General features: G+C 42.6%; 1 long non-coding RNA gene across 1 annotated transcript; it reads left to right on the top strand.

Annotated features, from left to right (window-relative positions):
- The first annotated feature begins 1772 nt into the window (after positions 1-1772).
- Positions 1773-9093, top strand: LOC125500895. Its single transcript, XR_007278363.1, has 3 exons — positions 1773-1904; positions 5860-5916; positions 8626-9093. It is a non-coding gene; the product is annotated as an uncharacterized LOC125500895 (long non-coding RNA).
- Positions 9094-13992: the final 4899 nt, after the last annotated feature.

Below are 13992 nucleotides of genomic sequence, written 5' to 3' on the forward strand. Positions count from 1 at the left end.
GTAAAACAATAGATTAAATTAGGATATGCAGGATCTAGATTATATTATTCAGAAATTACTTCAGATTCTATTTCAACGTCGTCGCCTCCGTAATATACGACTCGGGAATTTGTATATTTCCAAGAGATAAATGTATATTCGCGAAGGCGATCTCTTCGAAGATAACAAAAAAAAAAATCAGATAAAATAAGAGATGGAAAAAAGAGCGCGCGATTCCGCGAAGATGAAAAATTGGCAGAGACAGAAAAAGAAAATCGAACGACGACAGAAATTAGTATCGAACGCAAAAAGAAACGTCATCAGCGATGTCCTCGGGATGTGAGTATTCATACGGATAGCGGAATTCAATTGATTTCGCAGAATCCTCCGCGATTCGGTCTCCTTAAGTCCCATGAGCTCCGAGGATTCCGAAGTTTTATCGAATCCTTGACCGTCCGACTGGATTTTCTTACTTAACTTCTGATCCTTTGCCGATTATGTGTATACGGGACACGAGCCTCGAGCATGAGGAAGGACCTAAGCGACAAAAGAGAAATTTGGTAGATATTATTATTTTTCATTCGATGCAACTTCATCGCCTTCTTTTGTCCGGAAATTTTTCCGGACGTTCGATCTCGAGGAGAGAAAAAAAAAAAAATCAGTGGTCAAACCGGAGGGAAGAGTGAAAACTTCAAACTTTCGTTAGACAATCGACGATCGGGATCATTGGATTTCGGGTGTCAGTTGAGTTAGTTAGGGACGAATTTAGTTGACGTTTCGAGTTTCGATTGTTAAAATTTCAGCGCTGGGGATTATGATTCCGGACAGCGGAACGTAAACCCAAGGGAGTATTGTGCGATCCGAGGATCAGGATATCCCGTAATTTACAACTTTCCAGGTTGGGTTTCTCCAGGAGAATGACCTCGGATCAAGTTTTGGCGTTGCGGTCGGTTGGCAGTTGGCTAACAAACCGTTAATAGTTACAACTTGGCGAATTCTAGACGCCGCGATTTACAGGTCCTTGACCGAGTTTCAATAGAATTTATACGCCCGCGGTAACATAACCAACTGTAAATTCATACTGGTACGTTTCAATCGCCCGCAGATCGAATCCCTGACCTCACAATATCGAGTGCTAATCAACGTGACTTGTGCCCCGTCTATCTGACCGTACCATCGTCCGCCGGAGTTTCAGTGCTTAGAAATTGGTTGTTTCATTCAAAACCTTCGAGAGAACCCGATTCGAATTGAATCAAGGGGTTGCATTCAACGCTTTCATTATACACGCCGCGCCCTATGTACAAAGTGTACGTACACCGAGCGAGCGAGATGGAGAGGAAAAAAGTAGAGAAAGATTTCGAATCGCCCCGTTTTTAACGGAGATGAAAAGAGTCCGTCGGCCCCCACGAATTTCGGTGAAACTTTTTCGCGCTCGAACGTCAAAGAATCGGTCCTAAAAGCGTTTGCAATTTTTTTTTTCACCCCCGCTTCGGGACGTCGGACAGGCGACAAAAATCGATATAGATGTGTGTACCTCTGGCACATGAAGAGCGAGTCAACAATTATTAATTAAGTTTACGATTCCGTCGGAGCTTAAGAGATAAAAATCTATCGGCCGTAGACGGTTTTTCCACCCGGTGGAGGTCCGCGCTTACCTTCAGGCTTTTCGAAGAAGGGCCTTCGCCCTCGGCGTCAAAACCGGTATATCGACGAAATTGATTGGGGCGAGAGGGCGGGGGTGGGTTCGAGGGGGTGGATAAGCAAGAAGCCAAAAGAGAGAGAGAGAGAGAGAGAAGTGGAGAAAAAAAAAAGAAAAAACGAAGGGAGACGGAGGATCGCTACAGAGGGACCGGCGGAACTCGGGCCGCACAGCCGTATAGGGTGAACGCCCTATAGCCAGTTTCAGGACGAACGAAGTGAAAAGGGTGAGAAAACATTGTTACTAGCAGTTACTCTTGCGGGGCTTCGAGTTTCTTCCCTTACGTGCGAGTATAGGGGTTACATGGTTGCAACCCCAACCTACAACCTTAACAACCCCGCCTTCTTCTTCTTCTTCTTCTGCTTCTCTCGTTCCCGTTCCCGTTCCCGGTCCCTTTCCCGATCCCGTAACACCTCTCGCTCGCCCTCTCTCCACATCGTTCTCCTCATCCTCCCCGGGGGATGAGCACATCGAGCATTGAGGAGAAAAGGGGAGCGCTTCGCCGAGGTAGGTATGGAGAGAAGGAGGGAAAACGGAGGGATGAAAAGAGAGATGGGGAGAGAACGATGCGCGCGAAGGGTAAAGGGGGTGGAGAACCTCTGAACCTCAAGGGCATCGTTTAGGATTACGTTTGCCCCGTTGCGTTTCGGTCGCATCTGCAGGGGCCGTGCACAACCCCTGAAGGCGTGCTTCGAGCATTCAAACTATTCCCCTCGTATACCAACACTTGAATATTTTGCTACGAAAATCCCGCAAAAAAGGAATTTCTTTTTTTTTTTTGCACGGTTATTGAAATTAACCCCTGTGATTACGCACCAAGAGTTACGCAGGTATGTTATCGGGTACGTCGACTTTTTTCATAACAGTTCGAGAAGAATGAATGACGGTTTTTTTTTTTCAGTTTATATCGATCCGATTGAAACCATGGGACGATCTGTCGAACTCATGGGAGAAAAGATTGAAGGATTTCATTTCCTATTCACCCGCTGATTTCCAAGCGAGTCAAACCCCTCGAAGACGTCTGCAAGCTCGTCCTTCCCAAAAAAAGTTAAACGCACATCCTCGGGCGCTTTTTCCACCATCCCCTCAATTTGCCCCCCAAGTATCCCGTCCGCGTGACAAAAAAAAAGCACTTTTCTAGCACTTTTTTCATCCAACCGGTCCACAGGATACTACGATATGTACTTCACTTCTCGAGTGCGCGTGCGCGCACACTTCTCGCCACTAGCTGGCGTGACTGCCTAAGCGATACTGATTCTTATTGGTCCGATTCTTATCGTATCGCTGCCGCGCGTGCGCCGAACGCAGCGCTCTCGATCTTACTTACTTCGTAGATCCGAGTCGATGCGTGATCGTCGGCAGGATCGCATTGTTTTCGAATGAAGAGCAATTTAGAACTTGAACTCGGATTTTTTTTTAGGTTTATCAACTGTCTTATCTTTGCTTTTCTTTGTTTTCGCTGTTTTGATTTTTTTTTTTTATTTCACAGTTTCCGAATTGCAGAAAATCTGGTTGATTTTCGGTTCACTCGTTAATTGTCATTCTTCCCGAGATTAAACTTCGCGAGGAATTTCGTCAATATCGTTCGTTATTTAGTCAGCTTCGTCATGTATGAAATTTCAGGTGTTTCGCTTACATCCCGTGCATACGTAGGTACCTGGCTAGAGTGAAGTTTGTAATAATATTACACGCGTAGTGAGGGGTGTATTTTTGTTGGAAAATTACGGCAGGATATACTTCGTTGACAAAATGCCTCGCTTAACTCTCTAAATCGTTGAGGTTCCTTCAATCTTCCGCCCCCCCTCCCCCTCCCCCCCCCCCTTTATCCCTTCGCCGGTAATCCTTTATCAAAGGATAACTGAACCGGTGGTATTTGTCAGCATCGTTTCTTCCCCTCACTTCCTTCCCATTTCACCCCACCGGTTTATACTGTCTTTCCGAACCCCGCGCCAACTTTTCCCCCCCCGTATCGAAACCCCCTTTTTCTTACCACCCCGGGTGCAGCTATATAGATCTGAAGCGAAAGATTTTCACCAAACGCCCCGTAGAAAACCACCCCCTCGCGGATCATTATATATTTTAGCTTTGAACTTTCCCTCGGGCACGATGAATGGTATTCCTTTTTTTGGTGTTTATTTTTTTTTTTTTTTTATCTCTCCTTTCTTTCTCTTCACGTTTTTTTCAACTTCTCACCACATCTTTTTCGATACATTCCTCGATTCCACTTTCTATTTATATATGTTTTCACAACGTACGTATATCTGCCTCGTATCTTTATCTCCAGGCGTAAAGGAGCCGGAAAAAAAAGGAAAAACGGATTTATTCATTTTTTATCACCCCGAAAAAATCGAAGAAACAAAATCAAAGAGGTCGATGACGAAAAATGTATTGCACTGTGATATTGAAATTTCGAGTGATTCGCAAATAATATTTCATTACGAGTCATTGAAACGACATCAAAAAAAATTTGAAATAAATTTCGAAAGAAAAAACCAAAAATATCGTTTTTTTTTTGGTGCGGGTCAGTGAAGAATAAAAACCAAAAAAGGTCGAATTAATACACAGTTTCGAAATATTGTAGAAAACAAAGTTTCCAAAAAAACAAAAAAAAAGAATCTAGAATCCTAGGTTTAAAATTTGAGATTCTTCCTTGTTTGTACCGGAAATTTTTCATTCTTGATTCCCTTCGCGCGTACGTTACGCGTGCTGTATTTTTTCGGAATAAATTTCGGTAGCATTTCGAATGGAAAATGGGAGATGGGGGGGGGGGGGGGGGGGGTCACAGGGATTCCTTTTCACGTAGCGAAGACCGCGCTCCGCACGATAATCTTTATCCTAGATAAATGTGCACGGTGTACGTATAGGTCCACGTAGCAAGGTATACACGTATATATATATATATAGATAAGCTAGGTATACGTTAGTTTTCACATATGTATGACGAGAATGGAGCACGTTGGTGGCCATAACGGGGGCTCAGACTTGTGTCAGCGTCACAGTTATCTGTCTCTCTACCGCTTCCTTTTATTCGCCTACGAGATATAAAATACAGGCAGGCCCCATCGCTCGTCTAGCTCCGCGCGTTACCTGGGTTACGTTATACGTTATACGTTATACGTTATACGTTATACGTTATAACTTGGGTTAGGTTACGTTGGGTTAGATTAGGTAGATTTCATACGTTTCACTACTGTCGTGCGCTACTTCACCTAAGGGGTTGTTTCCCCCCCCCCCCCCCCCCCCCCCCCTCGCCCCTCCTGCCCACCGATTCTTCGCCCGTCTCACCGCAAAGCAAAGATTTTGTCCCGTCATATTTTCAACCTCTGGCTAGCTGCATGCGCTTCGACGATGTTTTATATCCACCTATAAGTTTTTCCGAGCTAGAAAGCTGCCCGCGTGCACTGCGCGAGGTACACGTGCACGCCTCATTTTTATTACACTTTTGCATAAAATAATTGGTAATATTCTCGAGGCTCGTGCGGGCGGGCGGCGCACCTGGACGCGAGCGCGAAAAAGCAAAACCAAAAGACCCAAAGACAATCGAGGAACATTTTTGTTGTTGTTTTTTTTTTTTTTTTTAATTTTTCGACGCGAGAGCTTTTTCTCTTCAAAATTGTCGCTCACGACCTCATCGCTCGCGTCGCCGTTCGATATCTGGTTAACGTTTTCGGGGGGGGGGGGGGGGGGGGGTGAGGTGGTGGTAAAACTTTGTAATAATGACAAGAGTATAGTAGCTACTACTTTACAATTTGAAATGTGTTTGTAAATAATCTACCCCTTTCCAACATTGAGTAAATACAATATACGAACGCTTAAAGTTCGAGGGTTCTGTACTCTGGGGTTGAAACATTGCGGAGGAAAATAGGGGTTGGGGGTCGAGGGGGGGGGGGGGGGGGGGGGGGGGGTGGGGAAGTAGGTAGGTAGGTAGGTAGCGTTAGGTGGAAATCGGGACGGGGTGGTTCTCGAAAGTTTTCGATAACCTTAATTAAAAAGCCCTCGTTCCCCACCCCCCGTCCCCCTTCCCCATCTCCATTCATTCTCTCTCCCCCTCTCTCTCTCTCTCTCTCTCTCTCTCTCTCCCTCCCTCGCCACTCATTCTCGCGTCGTCTTATCCTCCTCTCTTTTTCTCTCTGTGAACAGCGATTGACACCAAACCAATAAAGTCACGCAATCCTTTCCAGGCCGTCAGGCAGCAACAACAAAGGAAAATCTCTGGGGTGAAGAACGGCGGTATATAGGTAGGTACGGAAAATACCGGGGGCAGGGCCGAGGCGGGGGCGGGGGACGGAGAGGGAACAGGGAGATGACCGAAACCCCGAAATCCCCCGTCAGCCGCGTGCCCGGAATAATAATGTATTTGATTTTGGTTTCCAAAGTACAGTATATGGACACCCTCGAACACCCCGTGCGTAATACACGCTGCACGTACAGGGGCGGTTGAATGACGAGGGGCGGGGGGGAAAAATCCGGACGGGAGGGGTTTGGGGCCGAATGACGCTGGTGGTATTGGGTATAAAGCTAAACACGGCCACGTGTCAAGTTTAAACGGATCGTGAGGAAGAGATGGAATACGCACGCGTGCAGAAATTTAAGGGTGAGCCGGCTACCCCGAAATTCCGAATTCGAAATTCTGTTTATCGATAAATGAGAACTTTCGTGACTTAATCGATTCCGAAAATCTTACCCTCGAACTTCGAAGTATGGTAATTTCATTCTTTTTTTTTCCCAAAAATCGTAAGACTTTTTTTTACAAATCAGGAATTGCCAAAAACTAGAATTAATCTAGGGTTGATGGGCTCCTTTTTCGAAAATAAAAAAAAAGCGGAACTTTGTCGAAAAAATTTGGCAAAACAGCTTTGTAGTTTTGTAATTTCATTTCACTTCTCAAATCTCTTAGAATATTCTAAACTTTTTTCAGAAGAATTCAGGGATTTTCGAAACGTCTAATCAATGGAGGGTCGATGGGCTCCTTTTTCGAAAATCAAAAGATAGCAGAACTTTGTCAAAAAAAGCTGTCAAAATAGCTTCGTAGTTCTTTGATTTCATTCCTGTTCCGTTTCCGAAATCTTTCAAAAAATTCGAAACCTTTTTTCAAAGAATTCAAGAATTTTCGAATCGTCGAATCAATGGAGAGTCGACGGTCTCCTTTTTCAAGAAAAAAAAACAAAAAAAAAAAAAAGAATAGGAGAATTTTGTGGAGGAAATTTGTCGAATTAGCTGATTCAAAACGTGGACTGCTTCCATTTTGGAATAGGGTAGTGATAATTGCGCTGATTCCGGTCGACCCTCGCCCCGATGTTATTTATACCTTTCAACGACTAGTGGGTATAAGTTACTCACTTCAGGTTGAATCGCGCGCTTCCGTATTTGTATTCGTTAGTTAGTCGAGACTGTGTACGCACGGTACAATAATGTACGAGTTAAAATTTCAATGCGAAGATTCTACCGAATGAATACACGTATACAATGTTATTCAAAGTTTATGTCTCCGCGGACGATTTACGAGATGAATTAACTACCCCTGCTGATTCTCCTTCCCCCGCTACCTCCGCCACCCCTGCACTTATACCCCGTATACCGTAAACCACATCGCTTTCTCTCTGTTTGATGATACCTACTCGGTTTCCTGCTGATGTTGCTACGGTAATGCTAAGTTTCTGCTTTAACTATTATACTTGAATTTACGACGCATTTATGTTTCTAATACCTAATTCAGGATATCACGTATTAAATTTTGGGTATGCTACTTCTAGGTTATGATACGCATTACCCTCGTCTTTGGAAACGTCATTCTTCGATTCGATTATTCTATGGCTAAAAAAATGCAGATAAATTGGAACTTTGATTTTTTGAGAAGGCGTTTCCTCGTATCAAATTATATGAGTACATGCATTTTGAGGTTACGACACATATTGGGGTTGTTTTCAGAAACGTGATTTTCATATTCGATTAGTCTATGGTTAGAAACATTAGGATAAACTTGCAGTTCGTTCTTTTGATAAGGCGTTTTTATGTATCAAATCACATAAGTATGTACTTCGAGGTTAAAATACATATGGCGTTGGCTTCAGAACCGCCATTTTGTAATTGAATCATCCAGTGATTAAAAGAGCTTACGTAGATAAACTTAAATTTTGATTTTTTGAGAAGGCTTCTTAATTCATCTTCATGTTTCTTCGAATTTTGAAAACGAAGACACGTTTATCTGGGCATAGTTAGAGCAGAAGAGCGTTACTCGACGTTTGTTACTTTCCCTCATTTTTTTTTCCGTGCCTTTGATCATGTAATCTAACCTAACCCGTCTTCAGAAACGCGGAAATTCCGGGATACCGTACACCCGTGTACATATATACAAGTGTGTAAAAGTACATAGGTACATATTTATCGTTACGGTAGGTACTGCAGATCAAATCGGTTCTATATCTTGAAATAATAGCCAATAATCTTTTATCGAAAGCTGCTTATAACTCGTTCGATGAAATAGAAAGAAAATGGCGGGTGGTGTGAGTGGTCGGACTTTCACGAGCGCGCCAGCTAGTCCATCTCAACGTCGCGACGATCACTTACTTATATATTTATTTATCATACTTTTATCGTCCCCATAAATAACTATTTAATACATACGTTTCTATGTACTTATCCACGGGGTGTGGGCGGTAAAAATTTTTCCGATTCGCTTCGCCACCGTCCATTTTGCCAGGATTGATTTCCGATAGAATACCTGTCATAAGTCACACTGGCTCGTTATTCTTCCTTTCATTAGATTCGGGAAAAATTATCGCTTCTTTCATTTTTTCGGGTGAAATAAATTCCGTTCCACGTTACGAGGAGCACGAAATTGTTCTCCTGAAAATTTTTCGGGCGCCACCTTTTTTCACGGAAGTCGGATATTTGTATTTCCACCGCGAGATAAAATAAACATACATTTATATTTGTTGGAATTTCAGAAACCGGAAGAAAGATGCAGCCCTTCCATAAGCTGACAGGAAAAAGTGCCCCTAAGTACCAGCTAAAGGATTGTCAATGCCAAGGAAAGGATATACAGGGGAAAAAAAAGAAGAAGAAGAAGAAGAAATGGAAAAAAAGCAAATAGGAAAAGAAAAATAACATGTAAAAGGAGCAGAAGAAGAAGAAGAAGAAGAAAAGGAAGTAGACGTGAAAGTGGAAGTAGAAGTAGAATAAGAAGAAGTTGACTTCCGAGAGGGTAGCGCAAGAATAGGTTCTTCACTCCGCCCCCGGTCTACCCCAACTGGCCCCCGGTGCAGAGCTGCCTGCCTCCTACCAAAAACTCAAAAGATTTATCGTCACTCTTTTGTTATATTCCCGGAACCCCCGAGGTGCACCGCACTAGAATTTTTTTCCCCCAAAAAGGTGAATGAAAAAAAAAAAACCAACAACAAAATAAAATAAAATGAAATAACCGAAAAAAAAAAAAATAGATCACTCTTCACATTCTTCCTTCCTTCCTTCCTTCCTTCCTTCCTTCCTTACTTCCTTTTTATTTCGAATACAGAGTGGATAATATCACATCCAGCGTTGATTGTTTTTTTTTTTGCTGATAATTTCTTCTTTTTTCATTTTTTTTTTTTTTAGTGTTTCGTTCTTTTTCTCTCGGATTCCAGTAGGTATATTCTTTCACACCTACGATGATTTTTATGAGGAAAGAAGAAACCGGTTACATGAATCCCATCTTCTGATTCGAAAATGAATTACAAACCTGAATTTCATCTTTTTTTTCTGACGTAGTTTTTTTTTTTTTTTTCATTTCATCTTCTACTTTCCATTTTCTTTTGTAGGTTATGTGTCCGCGTTCGGCCGACAGTATTGTGCAGGGAGGGTATAATGAAGAGGTAAAATTAATATTGGAAAAGCTCCCTTTTTGAATATTAATTATTTCTTCAGCTTTGATTGGCAATTATACGATATATTTATGTAATTTACAGATCAGACACAATCAATGCGTCGTGAGAAACAATTTTTTTTTCCTCTTCATTCATTCATCCATCATTTTGGAAGGATTTTTCATGTCTAGTTAAAAAAAAAAAAAAAATGAAAAAATCCCTGCAGAGAAAAAAAAAATAGAATAATAATTGGTTGATTCTATTCTGCAACCCTTCATTTCGCTCATGTATACATATATATCTACTATAGATATAAACGACCCAGATTTTTATATACATATACCTGCTCCCAATTAAATCTACCGAAGAACAAACTGAATTTCAAGTTTTTTCATTCTTCGTTTCGGTTTTTTTTTTTTTTTTCATTTCGCCTTTTTAATCGTAATAACAGCTCTGCGGGTATCAACTGTCAATTAAATATTGAACAGAGAAAAACAGAAGAAAGAGAGAAGAGAAAAAAGTAAAAGTTCCCGCGATATCGTTTCGGTTTAAAGGAATCACATTGTACATTAATTATTTCATGTAATACCGACTGAAATACATGAATATTGAGTCAATCTGCGACGTTGAATGAAAAGTTCATTTTTCGCATCGAAAAAAAGTAGAAAAATATTTCCAACATTTTCAAAAGGCGACGAAAACAGCGAAATGAAAAAAAATTAAGGAAACCCGCGGGCTTCATGGGAAAGGGTGAAAAGTGTCGGCAAATTTTTTTTCAACACACCAGATACAGTGGAATCGATGACGTCGATGGATGTGGCGAGAAGTCAGCGGAGGGATCGATGAGATCGATTTTTTAATTCGCGGTCGAGAATCGATCGATCGAACGGCGCGGCGATGCGACGGCAATGTGGATATAACATACGTTGGATGAGTTGGAATTTTGCGAAATATCGACAACTCTTTACCTCGCGCCGGGATTCAATTACCTGATACGTCAGGACCGCGCATATCGTATTCGGGTCACGTCAGTTAAAAACGGAAGTTCTCAGCCGCCATCTTGACTAACCACATCGAATAGTACATGGGGTATATATACCCTCCGCTTTACTCTCTATATCTCAAAAGTCTCGGACAGTCTGCTGCTGCTGCTGCTGCTGCTGCTGCTGAGCAGCCAGTAGTTGTAGTAGTGGCGGTTCTGCTGCTGCTACTTTTGGTGGTGCACAGGGATCAATGCAGCGCTGCGCTGCTTTCACGTCTCGATCGATCTCTCTCGGTGCTCGCAACGCCCACTCAACCCCAACGGCGACGTTCTCTGATACCGACGGAAAATCCGAGAAAAATGGACTCCTCTGCCACTGATTGTAACGGGGGATAGGAAAAAAAAAAACAAAAAACAAACAAATCCAAACCGAAACCAATTTACATAGGGGATGAAACACTGAACGACGAGAAGAAAAAAATTCCCACCCTCCGAAATTACCCTACACACAAGTTAATCTCGCACCAACGAAGGGATTTTGTCGGAGAGAAACTGAATCTTCAAAATTTCAAATTTTTGGCATAATTTCTCCTTTTTTTTTTTTATTTCAGGCTTTCCGCTGATTTTTTTTTTTTTTTTTTTTTAGCTGGCACTTCCGACCACGAGATCAACAGAACGTGAGAAATTTTGAAAGATGAAATTCGGAGGAAATTATAAGAGCGCGTTTTTACTCCGCATCGAATCCGCGGAGGCAGTTTCCTCTGCTTTTCATTTTACTATTTCCTTTCCCACCCCCGTTACATTCATATCCCGCAGTTTCAAAAATCGACTCAGCCTCGGTGCGTTCGACAAACAGCTGCCTTTACGACGTCGTTTCTAGTTCACCGTATGAGAATTCAAGCCCACGGAATAAAAGAAAGTCGAGACGGTTTTCCGCCATCTTGAAAAACCAAATTCAAACAGACCTATCACACTCGCGATGCCGAATTCCAGACTCCCCTCCCCCGAACTTGATCATCAGAAAAATGAAAATTTCGATCGTTTCACATTTCGGAAAAGAGCAACAGAAATCTGAACTAAAGGAAAAAAACAGGATTCCGCGTCCCTCGCGTGAGTAGGACATATTTTGGAACGGCGGCGATGGTTGGGCAAAAAAATGAAGAGCAAAAAAAAAAAACGAAGAAGAACGTGGACGGCGTCTGTACAGAAATCCGAACAGGGGGGGGTTTGGCAAACTTTATTCCGAGGAAGGTAACGAGATTTTACACGTCTGACGACGGGAGATTCCACGGGCGAGTATCGGGCAGCGAAACAGGAAAGGTTAAAAACTTTGAAAAGTTTCGCTACTGGCTGCTGCTGCAGCGGTGGGTATACTTATAGAAGATAGTTGACGTCGAGTTGAAACCCGCGACGCGCGACGCGAGGCGTCGCCGACGAATACGCCGGCCATAGCGCGGCAGCGGAACGCCAACGTCCCCATCCGTCGTATTCTTCCCCTTTCTTTCAACGAATCGGCAGTTTTCGAAAAGAACTTGAGAACAAATTTAAACTGTACTTTGAGACGGTTGTTTTCAAAGCTTCAATGGCCTCCGTTCAACGGCTCCGAAACTCCTCACATATTTTCACATCCCATTTAAAATATGAAAGAATCTAACCTAAAATTGCGTAGAAGTTTTTCAAATACCAAAAAAGAAAAAAAAAAAAAACATCAAGGATCGAAGATTTATGCAGACAACTGCAAGCAGATTTTTGCGCGGTCAAAATTCGAAAAAAGTGTAACGGCTTTTTCGCTCGGTTTTGATTTGGTCGGAATTTCGCGGATCGCCGTTTTACTCGGAGCGATGATTTTCGCCCGTCGCGTCGTTCCAAAAACCACCGAGTTGATCGACATTTTTTTGCACAATTTTGACAAACCCCTCCGACGGAGCTTTCAACGAAACAAGGATTATTGGAGGGAGGGAAAAAAGAAAAAATTATCATCCCCGCAAAACAAATCCCGATCAATCATATTCAGTTATTAAAATACCAGCAAACGGACGTCCGATACAGGGTGTGTTCGAAATTCCGTCGCGTTCAGGTCGGAGTAAAATCCCGTCACACATTGTTCCGAGTTACAATTACGCTGGGAGTAAATTGAAAAAAAACAAAAAAAAAACAAAAAAAAAAAACAAACGGGAATGAAAATCGAAAAAAAGATTCGCCGCGGCATCAGCTGGAGTGAGGTGTGTCGGTCAGTCAGTCATTGAGTCAATCTTGAGTACGGATTGTCGAAACATTGATTTTCCCACTGATGAAACATGCGGAATCGGAGTTCTAGCCGTGCAGAGCTTGCAGTTCTGGAGGGCCGCGAATGTCAGAGCTGAATAAAGCCAAGGCTAGAGGCCTACGGTTACGTATAGGTATGTATATATAAAACTTTTTTGCATACATTGGTATGCGAATGTGCCATAAAAAAAGCTCGGCGACGTAACCGACGACGACTGACGTCCGTTTGTCGTCTTTTATTACGGGAAATCAAAAACCCTCAGGAATCAACCCTCCGAGCTTTTTTCCCTTGCGAAACCCGGTTTTTAAAAAATGTTAAATTTTTTATTCAATCAAATCTCGCGTCTACCCGAATTCGTTTCACATTCTAATTCCTCTCCTCGTGCCGGCGATCGTAACCTTCTGACGAACGCGTGAGAATTTGAGGGAGGCGGGAAAAAAGGAGGAGGGAGAGGTGAAAAAAAATTTCATTCATCTAGTGCCCGGTGACATCGGTCACCCGTCTCCTTGAGCTTTTCTCATCTCGTCTAATTCACTCTTTCCCTGACTCTTAGGAAAGTAGTAGGTGTGACAAAAAAATCCCCTCATAGCCACACCGCCGCTAGTACAGTCATTTGTGAAATATTTTTCTTGCATACTTTTTCTTGCCAAGAAAGTGGCTAACAAAAATGCTGCTTCTCTAGGGTCATTGAATTCTCTTCGAGTCAAGCTTCCCCTGATGCCCTCGCTCGTATATCCTTGACAAGGCTTATTACCTGATTGGATAAGTTACGACAGCTTTTTCTATCGTTCTTTTTCGTGACGCCAGCTTCGAAAATTCAATTTTCGAGGGCCGGAAAGTGCCCAATTTATTCAGCCTTAACTAATCGTTCTGCTTTACCGGCCGAGTGCCGTAAGTACTCCATAATTTCACAGTTTTTACTTTACTGTACTGTAGCGCAGAAGAAAAGTCACGTTTGATTTAAAATTAACGATGATTTTGTTCCTCGCAATTTTAATCGGAAAAATAAGTAGGTATTGCGTTATTTTTCATGTCACGTTATTTTCAAAGTGAATTTTCAAAGCATGTTGTGGAGTAAAAGGCGAATCTGACGATCCAGATGTCACAACGTTCGCTTTGAGGTTATGCTGCTTTCTCTCTCTCGACGATTGGATTGGTTGCCGCTCACTCGTCTTCCGCTCGTGGCGCCGCCTACCAAACTCGTCGTCACGTGACTGCGACATGA

This window comes from Athalia rosae, chromosome 5 (assembly GCF_917208135.1).
Source record: "Athalia rosae chromosome 5, iyAthRosa1.1, whole genome shotgun sequence".
Lineage (NCBI taxonomy): Eukaryota > Metazoa > Arthropoda > Insecta > Hymenoptera > Athaliidae > Athalia > Athalia rosae.